Here is a 9,798-nt window from a genome sequence, read left to right as displayed (position 1 = left end):
GGGTACCCTTACCTCTCCTTCTGGATTCAAGAGACTTGTTTTCACGCCTCCAAGATATGTGCAAAGGACATGTATGCATGCATATAAGCCTAACCAATGGACATAAACACCAGGGGGGTGAGGGCATGAGGGGGAGGAAGGGGGCAATGAGGGGATAAGGACACATATGTTATACCTTAATCAATAAAGAAGAAAAAGGGTGCTATGAGCACTGCAAGTGTTGATGGACATCTGAATACATTTTTTCATGGTACTACTTAAGTTCCAAAATTAATAGCAATGAATAGAAAGATTTAAGATTCCAAATAAGATCTATGAGAATACCTTCTTATGACCGCCAAAGGAAAAAAAGAAAAAGAAGATCCAAAAATCTCAATACAGAGAATTAACCTTCCATACCTCTTCAAGTTTTTAATATTTATAAGAAGATTCAATGTAATTTTGACAGAATGCTTTCACATTACCACTCTCTGATGTAATGTATTCTCTAGGCATCATACACATTTTAAGTGAACTTTTGTCCATTTATTCATTTATGCACCAAGTCAAATACCCAGTAATTTTCAACATCACCATTTATGTATCCTCTCATTTATGCAATTTGTCTATAATCATCTTAATACTCACTCATCCATTTGCTTATCTGCTCATCAACTCATTCATATATTCTTATATTTACACACCAATTCATCTTGTACCTAATATTCATTAATTTTCTACCAAATATTCTGTGCTCATCTAACATATTATCCTTCTGCTTATCTATTAATTTATTCCATTGTGATACCATGGTCTCTGATATTACAGCACCCAGTGGATCTAACAAAGGTTCTGTGATATTCCAGGAAATATAAAGGAAAAGTATAGATGCTTCTTAATCCTCACCTTGATTTCTGAACTCAAATAAAAATGACAGAACTGGTTTTATAATTTCTCTGAGGAAAGCGGGGGAAATTCCATGGCTATGAAGGCTTAAGTCACAGTATCCAGAAGTTCACTCCATTCATCTGTGGACAACAAAGGTAAATGCCCAAATTCCAAACTTTTAATAAGAATTCCACAGAACTCTCACTCATTTCTGCTCAAAACCTTGGGAAATCTTTCTTCTCATTCAACCTCTATCATTCAACAAGTTATATCAACTCTTACACTGAAACAGCTGTCACCTAGGTCCTTCCTTCCCATTACTAATACTGCTGACTTGTATTATCTTAGCATTTTGTTCCTAAGCACCTTTCAAAGCATGATGGGCTTCATCCTACCCAGACTGACTGTCAGAAACTATGCAGATAGGGTCCAGAAAACTGTGTTTTTATGAGGCTGTCTGGTGTTTCTGATAAAGCACTTTGCAGGTGTTTCAAATAGAATAAAATTTGAAAACTACTAAAACAATTCCTTTTGTATACCACTATTGAATGCTTTCATTACACTACTTCATTGTACCATTACCCACTTCACAAAGGTTTGATCTAAAGTCTCCAATGACTTTAATGCCAAATCTCAACTAACTCAGAGTGAAGAGTTTAAAAGTCAACCACAATCTAAGTTTTTCCCTGCTTCTCTCCCCTATGAGTCCCACCCATCCTACAATTCTTATTGTTTCCCAAACAGGAAATGCTCTTTCTTCTGGCCAGGAAGGTCATTTCATAGGTGTCTTTCTAGAAATTGAATAGTTCCTTTAAGAAGCATTTGTGACAGACTCACTAACATATACTATGAATGTATAGGCTGGTGTTTGCTAGAAGAACATGAATATAACAAATTGTTTGCTCCAAACTCTGTACATATAATTTAGGCTGCTGCTTCAAGATAAGTGGCTTGTTTGACTTAAAATGTATCTGCTTAAAAATCACTATTTACCATTATTTTATTTTACATATCTATAAATTATCCCTCACATCACTCATGTATAATTTGTCTGTTAAAACAGACCTTTAGCCCTAACTGGTTTGGCTCAGTGGATAGATCGTGGCCTGCGGACTGAAAGGTCCCAGGTTCGATTCCGGTCAAGGGCATGTACCTTGGTTGCGGGCTCATCCCCAGTAGGGGGTGTGCAGGAGGCAGCTGATCAATGTTTCTCTCTCATCGATGTTTCTAACTCTATCCCTCTCCCTTTCTCTCTGTAAAAAATCAATAAAATAAAATAAAAATTTAAAAATAAACAAAAAAATAAACCCCAGACCTTTCAAAGCAATTGAAACTGTACAACTCCAGTGCAGGATGTTTATACTAGGAAGACTATCAGGGAAGGGGGACTCTTGTACTTCTTCCTCAATTTTGCTATAAATCTAAGACCATTCTAAAAAAATAGACTCTACTAAAAAGAAAAAATAAAGTAATTAAACTTGTTATAGCTTCCACTTAGGTGGTAGAAAGCTGGAGAAGGGATTAGTTCCACCCTAAAACAAAAAAAAATAAGGTTAGATAATCTATAAAATTATAATTATTCTTGAAATCCTCAGTAAGGTGAGACTGCAAGGCAACCAAAGAGTGTGAAATCTTGGGATAGATAGGTATATCTACAGAGAGACAAGATGTGAGCATTTACTCACCTAAGCCAGAGCATGGGAGGAAAATAGGACAGCCAAACAAGCCAGTGAGAACTGCTTTAACAGATGGCTGAAGTTGGAGTGTGGGGTACTGTACTAGAGAGTACAGGATGGCTCAGAGCCACAGCAAAAATAAGAGTTCCCATCAATTTTCAAGATTTTTTCCACAGAGTTAAAACAATCTTCACAAGAACGCTTGGGGGAGGGTGGAAAACCAGGCAAAGCCTCCTTCATGGTGGAGCTCTAGTGAGAGCAGCCATAGCCTCTGTGTAAGCAGGCGGCACGCTCCCATCACAAGTCTGTCTCCCTAATGGAACAAAGCCTGAAGCCACTGGGGAAGGACAGCAAACCCTGCTCCCCTCAGAGACAGATGAGGACTCATTGCTGAGGGAAGAGAACAGGAGAAAAACAACAACAAATAAATCAAAACATTCTAGCCCTGAGATTTCTACTGAACAGAAAACCTCTCTGTGTTCAATGATCCATCTTCTCACACTGTGGAAGAGCCAAATCACAAAGAAAGCCCCAACCCTGAAACACAGAAAGAAAGGATTTGCCTAAGACTGAGTCAGAAGCAGGACAACACAGAATAAACCTTCAATCTCTATCACAAGACGAGCAGGAATTGAGGAACAAGGAACAGCGATTAGCCATGGAGGAGAGGGAGCATGTGGGAAGGTCTCCGACATGCAGTCCCACAGGGAGAGCTTAAAAGTAAGGGTGGAACAGCAACCACTGAAATTCCACCCCAGTCACAAGTAATGCTAGAGAAAATAGAATTTGTTGATACACTGATGATAACCACAGCAAAAACAAAACTCAAACCCAGCTCAAACCATGACCAATTGATTCCCACACTCTCTCCCAGCAAACAAGATTACAAGGCAAACAGATGTGCCCATTTCAAGTCATAATACTAATTATCAGAGCCTATTATCCTATACATAAAATATACTGGTTTCAATCCAAATTAAATGCCAGAGGAAAAGGCAAGAAAATTACAATGCCACTGATCAAAGAAATTAACAGAACTAGAATCAGATATACTTGGGTATAGGAACTATCACACAGGGTTTTAAAATAATTCTCACAAATAAGTTAAAGGATCTAGTGGAAAAGATGGAAAGTAACATAACTGATACTCTATCCACTGAGCCAAACCGGTGAGGGCAGAATTGTGAAATTTTAGAGGAGATATGGAATCCACAGAAGAATTCCATTCTGGGAGAAGATGAAGTATTCCTCTGAAATCTTTTTTGAATCACATGACTTGACTTCTGTTTCCCCATTGCCACTTCTTTAGTTCAAACTCTTCTTCCTCATGAACAACAACTGATCAGTCTCCTAGCTGGTTTCATTGGCTCCAATTTTTCCTCCTATGGCTCATTTACCAGGGTGATAATTCAAAATTTGAATTTGGTCATGCCATACTCCCGCTTAAAAATGTTTGCTGGCCTTCTGTTGCGATTAAAGGTAAGAGATATTTTGCATTAGGTGTGCTTTGTGATCTGACCATTCTTTAGCTGTCTGCTTCATCCCCACTACTTCCTTCATCTTCTCTGCATTGCAAGAGCAACTTTGGGGCATTATTGAGCTTCCATACACTCTCTCCCAGTTCAGCACCATTCAAAGGTCAGCCTTTGCTTGAGCTGCTTAGTAAGTAACTTGTTCTCACTTTCTTGGTCTCCACCTGGACCTCTCTAATCCTTTCATTCGGGAAGACTTCTGCATTTACCCCTGTGAAACAACACTGCATTTTAACTGCTTCATTGTCTCTCATCCCATTGTACAGTCCTATCATTATGAGAATTGTATTATATTGACTATTGTCTCCTATACCATTTACCAAATTTACACCAAGGGAAACATAGGCAAAGAAATCCCTAGCATTGACCTCTTTGGGATGCTTGCCTATACTGCAACCCTTAAGCTTGGATTATTTTAAGGTAAAATTAAAATACCAAAATGGGCTCCAGATTAAATGAGCCTTCAATTTTGCTTAAATGCTGAGTGACTGTGTTAATGTGTTCCCAAATGGAAGAACTGCACACCGATGGACTTAAAGAAGAGAGGACGGGAAAAAAAAGTGCTTTGAGACTTCTTCAAGGGAGGGAGGGAGGGCAAAGATGAGCTGCTATCACTTTCTTTCTCATCTTTCCTCTTCCTAATCCTGTGTTCAGATATTTCTTCCCCCTCTTTTACCTTATCTAACTCGGGCTTTTTTTCTCAGAGATGTGGACCACTCAGACTATTCCAGCTCAGTGCTGTGTGCAGAGGAGGGATGGGACACGAGAGGGTGACGTGTGCACAGATGATTCCCAAATCCATTTAAAGTTGTCTTATCTTTCATTGCATTTGACTGAGGAATCTTTCCTCTCTCAGAAAACTATGTATTTCATAATTTAATGCATTATTTTGTATTTTATGTGCTTATTTTTTTCTACAGTATCAGAATAAGAGGTAATACATTTTTCAGCAAAAGGACAGCTTTAAGATTTAAATAATACCGCTTACAAATGCAGTAAAATTCATCTCTTCAGTTGATGCTTCTCCACTGAGTTACCTCCACCACTTAAACACATTATGTCCACATGAAATAGTTCCAGCACAAAAGCATTTAATCAGCCTTGATAGTAACACACTTCTCAGAATAGTGACTCACACAATTACTAGATCCATTAATATACTGTAGCATGTACACTTTTAAAAAGGGAAATGTGAAAGTGATGTGTTATCAATGAAAACATGATAATCTCATACAAAATGTAGATGAATACTAGTAAGAACCAGTGATCCAATTTGAGATCCATGAATAGGTCCATGTCTATAAACAATGTGACAAATCAAAACAGCAAACATGTTCTTTTAATTACTCTCAGGCCATATGAATGAAGAATAAGTGTGGGAATTTCTGGTACAGGAGTGTTTGACTCCTCTGAACATGCTCCTGGAACATAAAAATACCCCCACATCACACAACCCAACTTAAACACTCAGTCTCCTCTTCCACATCACCAATACACTTTCATCATCTCACTCCTTGCCAGGGCTAACCAGCAGACCCTGAGTGACTGATGAATGGTTACTCTGACACATGTTTCTGTGAAAGAGGGGGCTAAGGGACTGCCTGGCTAAAGGAACCAGACAGCCTCATTTGCCTGCCTCCTTAGGCTCTTATTGTAGCAACAGCTTGAACTAAAATTAACCTCTAGATACTATCAGAAGGGCAGGTATCCTTGAGAAAACACATGCACCTGCAGTCTCCTTTAAACAAGAATGTTTTGAAGTCTAAACATAAAGATTCCAGTAAAACACCCCGGGGGCTCAGACTTGTTTGGAAAAGCAAGGCAGGGTCTGCCGCCTTTGACAAGAATCCTTTAGAGGCCTCTGACCTTTCATAGAATCCTCCTTACAGACTTTCCAACCAAGACCCACGCTTCCCCGGAATTCCTGGTTGCCAGGGGAATACACTTAAAGCCTATCATGTCTGAATTAAGTGGGAGAACACACAATGCTCTTTTTCTAAGTGATGCTCATGATTCATCAAGTTCCAAGTTTTGACATTAATCCAGATAATTGCCCTAACAGTTTCTGTCAGCCCCCTTCGCCTCCTTATTCCTTAGACTGTAAATCATGGGGTTCAGCATCGGTATAAAAATGACTTAAAAGAGAGAGATCAACTTCTCCGAAGGCCAGAGGGGCCAGAGTGGGGCTGGGTGTAAATGAAAATGGCCATGCTACAGCACAAGACAACCACTGTGAGGTGGAAGGTTTTCTTTCTTCCCTCTGTGGACCTGATCTTTAGGATGGTGGAAGACAAGAGAACCAAGCAGAATGGTGACATCAGCAGATCAATGCTAGAAACCATGGTGGCAATTTCATTGAAGGAGATGTCCACACAGGTCAGTCTGACCACAGCTAGGAGTTCACAGGATATGTGATCAATAAACTTGTTGGAGCACATGGGCAGCTGAAAGGTGATCGCAGTCTGCATAAGAGAGTTGACAGAGCCACTGACCCAGGATGTGATGGCCAACCTAGTACAGAGCCCTCCATGCATGATGACCACGTATTGCAGGGGGTCACACACAGCCACATAGCGGTCATAAGCCATCACTGCCAGTAGAACAAACTCAATCCCGCCCAATCCCAGAGAAAAAAATAACTGGGCTGCACAGCTCACAAGTGGGATTACTTTATGTTCTGCAAGGAAATGAACCAACATCTGAGGGATGATGCTTGTGGCATAAGAGACATCAACAAGGAAGAAGTTGGTGAGAAAAAAATACATGGGTGTGTGGAGTCGGCTGTCCAGTCTGATCAGAAGAACAATGAGAAAGCTCCCCAGCACTGTCACCATGTATGTGATGGAGAATGGGACAAAGAGAGAGACCTGAGTGTCCCAGTCACTGGACAGGCCCAGAAGAATAAACATTGTTTCCAGTAAAAAATGTGAGGATTATTAATCTGCAGAGAACATCAGGAATAACAGGAGCGTTTAAATTAAAGAACCATTGGAATAACTTCTAAAAAGAATGCATATTTTATATGAACTGTTAGACATAACTAGTTCAGATCATTTATGGGCCAAGATCATAGGTTTTGTTCCAATATGTATTATATCTATTCTGCATAAGAGAGGCTAGCCCCTTTAAAAAACATGATATGGTCTCAGTCAGTCAGTTAAATCCTAGAGAGAATGCAGTGGAATCTGGGAAGCTCTGTATCTTACCTATTTTCCAGAGCAGGAGATGATAGTAGTTGACAATGGAAGATAAAGTGATAAGTAATGAAGAAAAATATTTTTTAAAGTTCAAGAACTACTATGTACATATGTGCTAGACCAAATTACAAAAAAGAAAAAAAATATTTGAGAGAGACAGACGTATCCTGTAGATAAGGCTGGTATCTCATGGAAAGTTCTGGAAATAGAAAGCCTGACTAGGAATCCTTTTATGACTTACTGGATGTGTGAGGGGATTAAAGATTTAAATATTTACTTACAAAATGAAATTATGTTACACAATTTACAAGTATATTTAAGCTCAAATATAAACGAGGAAAGTAATTTATGAACTGTTACTGCTAATAGTGCTATAGTGTGGGTATTAGCTACAGCATTGGAAAGCTAGAGTAACATGGTTTTTTTTTTTCTTCATGTCCCCTCCACATTTTCAGACATAAACAAAAAGGAAGCAAAACCTTTAATAGATTTCAAGTCTAACAAGGTGGCTTAGATTATTTGAAGCTCCAGAGAAATATGGGTCTTTTGAGAATCTGGTGTCTTTCAGTCTAGAATGAGAGGGAGTAGGGTGATAATTTTATCTTGATTCTTTTTATTTTTCTGCAATTCTGTTTACTCGTTCTGACTTGCACTTGTTATTTTTCTACAACTCTAGCCCTTGCATACGGTCTCAGTAAAAATACAGTATGAAAACGGCTGCTAAGGCTTTCCAGTACAGAAGGAGAAAAAGAAAACAAATCTGTTCACATTTATTTTTGGTGTTGCAAAATCTTTTATTTGGCTAGAGGGTGGAATTAGAAAACTATAAAACCCCAGAAAATTGTCACACAGATGATAGATTATCTGATTATGTTTGTTTGCCCTGTGTAAAATAGCACTTAAATCTTCATCTTTGAGGAAGTGAAGCAAATCTATCTAAGCACCTTCCCACAAAACCTACTTTCCATGGAAAATGTATCAATGAAGCTAAACCCCTATGCACATTATATTTATATTCATTTTTAAAGCTTGTAAGGACAATGGAATTACAAATTGGTTTGCATATTAGAGGTTTTCTTGATTTAAAAAATTACAGTTTCGGAAAATGGCGACCAGCAGAAAGATAGGGAGGGAGAGAGTGTGAGAGAGCAAGGAAGTGATAGAGGAGTGTGTGGATGTGTGTGGTGTGTGTGTGTGTGTGTGTATGAGCTAGGGACAGTTAGATTCTGCAGGTCTTCTAAGGGGCTGCTAAACCGGGCAGTCTTAGGCGGCGGAGCCCCGCTCCCTGCGCAGACACTCCTGGGCGGCCAGCATGGGCACAGCGACCACATCATCTTGGGAAACAGAGCTGCTTGAGACTTGGATGCTGGCCTCAGCACCACCCACTCTGATCTCAGACGCATACCAGGACCCTGCAGCCACTGGGGACAGAGATCTGTGACCACAGCTACAGACCTGCGGACACCAAAAGTTCAGAAATCCCCGAGGCAGATCCGTGAGTAACAGAGCCCATCCCCCTCCCTGCAGACTGGCAGGCAGCACCATAGTAACTGATAGACCCACCCCTTGCCCAGGCCTCAGTGTTGCTTCAGGAACTTTAGCCTGGAAGTGCGCGAGCACCTTGGAACTGATCCTGCGCACTGCCGGCTTCAGGAGCCCTGGGAAGGGAGCAGTCACGCAAACACTGGGAATTTGTCCTGCATAGCGCGGGACCAGGGACCCCGATTCTCTGGGCAGGAGGCAGCACCAAGCACCAGTGACTTGACTGTGTTTCTTATCACCTGCACCTGAGATCCCTGATTCCCTGTGCATTCATACTAAGAGCCAGTGACTCCAATTCTTGGTGCAAGGGCACACAGGGACCCTGATTCTCAATGTGAGGTGGCATGAAGCAACAGAGACACTGATACTGGATTCTTGGGGAACTCTGACTCCTGGCGCATGCTAGGGGGCGCTGATTTTCAACACGCTCCAGGGGGGGTCTCTGTTTCAGCACGTGCAGGCAGGGTCCCTGATTCTAAGGGCGCGCACGAGGCCACACTGAGTGCTGGCAACACTGACTCTGAGCGAGACTGGTTCCCACCAACCCACAACAACCACACATCTTAGTGTCAGAGCTCTTAGGTGACACTAGGGTGGTGTGAGGCTCCCACTGCACACGGCCCAGGCCCACACAACTTGACATTTGAGCCATAAGGAGAAAATCAGAATGAAGAGACAACACAACACCCAGAGGAAAGACAATGAGGAGTCACCAAGAAAGGACATTAATGAAGTTGAAGCATGCAACATGACAGAAAAAGAATTCAGAATAATGGTTGTACAATTCATTCACTGGATGGATGAGAAAATCAACAACCTATGCAAGAATCAGGAAGAAATGAAAAGTGATATAGCTACAATCAAAAACACCATGGAAAGTTTCAACAGCAGACTAGAAGAAGCAGAGGACCGAATTAGTGAGTTAGAAGATAAGGCAGAGAAACAAGCTCAATCTGAACAGCAACTGGAGAAAAGAATTAAAAA

At 40.7% G+C, this 9,798-nt stretch overlaps 1 pseudogene across 1 annotated transcript; it reads right to left on the bottom strand.

Moving 5' to 3' along the window:
* Positions 1-6,092: 6,092 nt before the first annotated feature.
* LOC308526753 (olfactory receptor-like protein OLF3) lies at positions 6,093-6,984 on the bottom strand (annotated as a pseudogene). Its single transcript has one exon. The product of its transcript is annotated as an olfactory receptor-like protein OLF3 (transcript).
* Positions 6,985-9,798: the final 2,814 nt, after the last annotated feature.

The sequence above is a fragment of the Myotis nattereri genome, assembly GCF_964212035.1.
Source record: "Myotis nattereri genome assembly, chromosome: 11".
Taxonomy (NCBI): Eukaryota; Metazoa; Chordata; class Mammalia; order Chiroptera; family Vespertilionidae; genus Myotis; species Myotis nattereri.
Note: the sequence above shows the minus strand (reverse complement) of the source record. Positions and strands in the feature narration are given on the sequence as shown.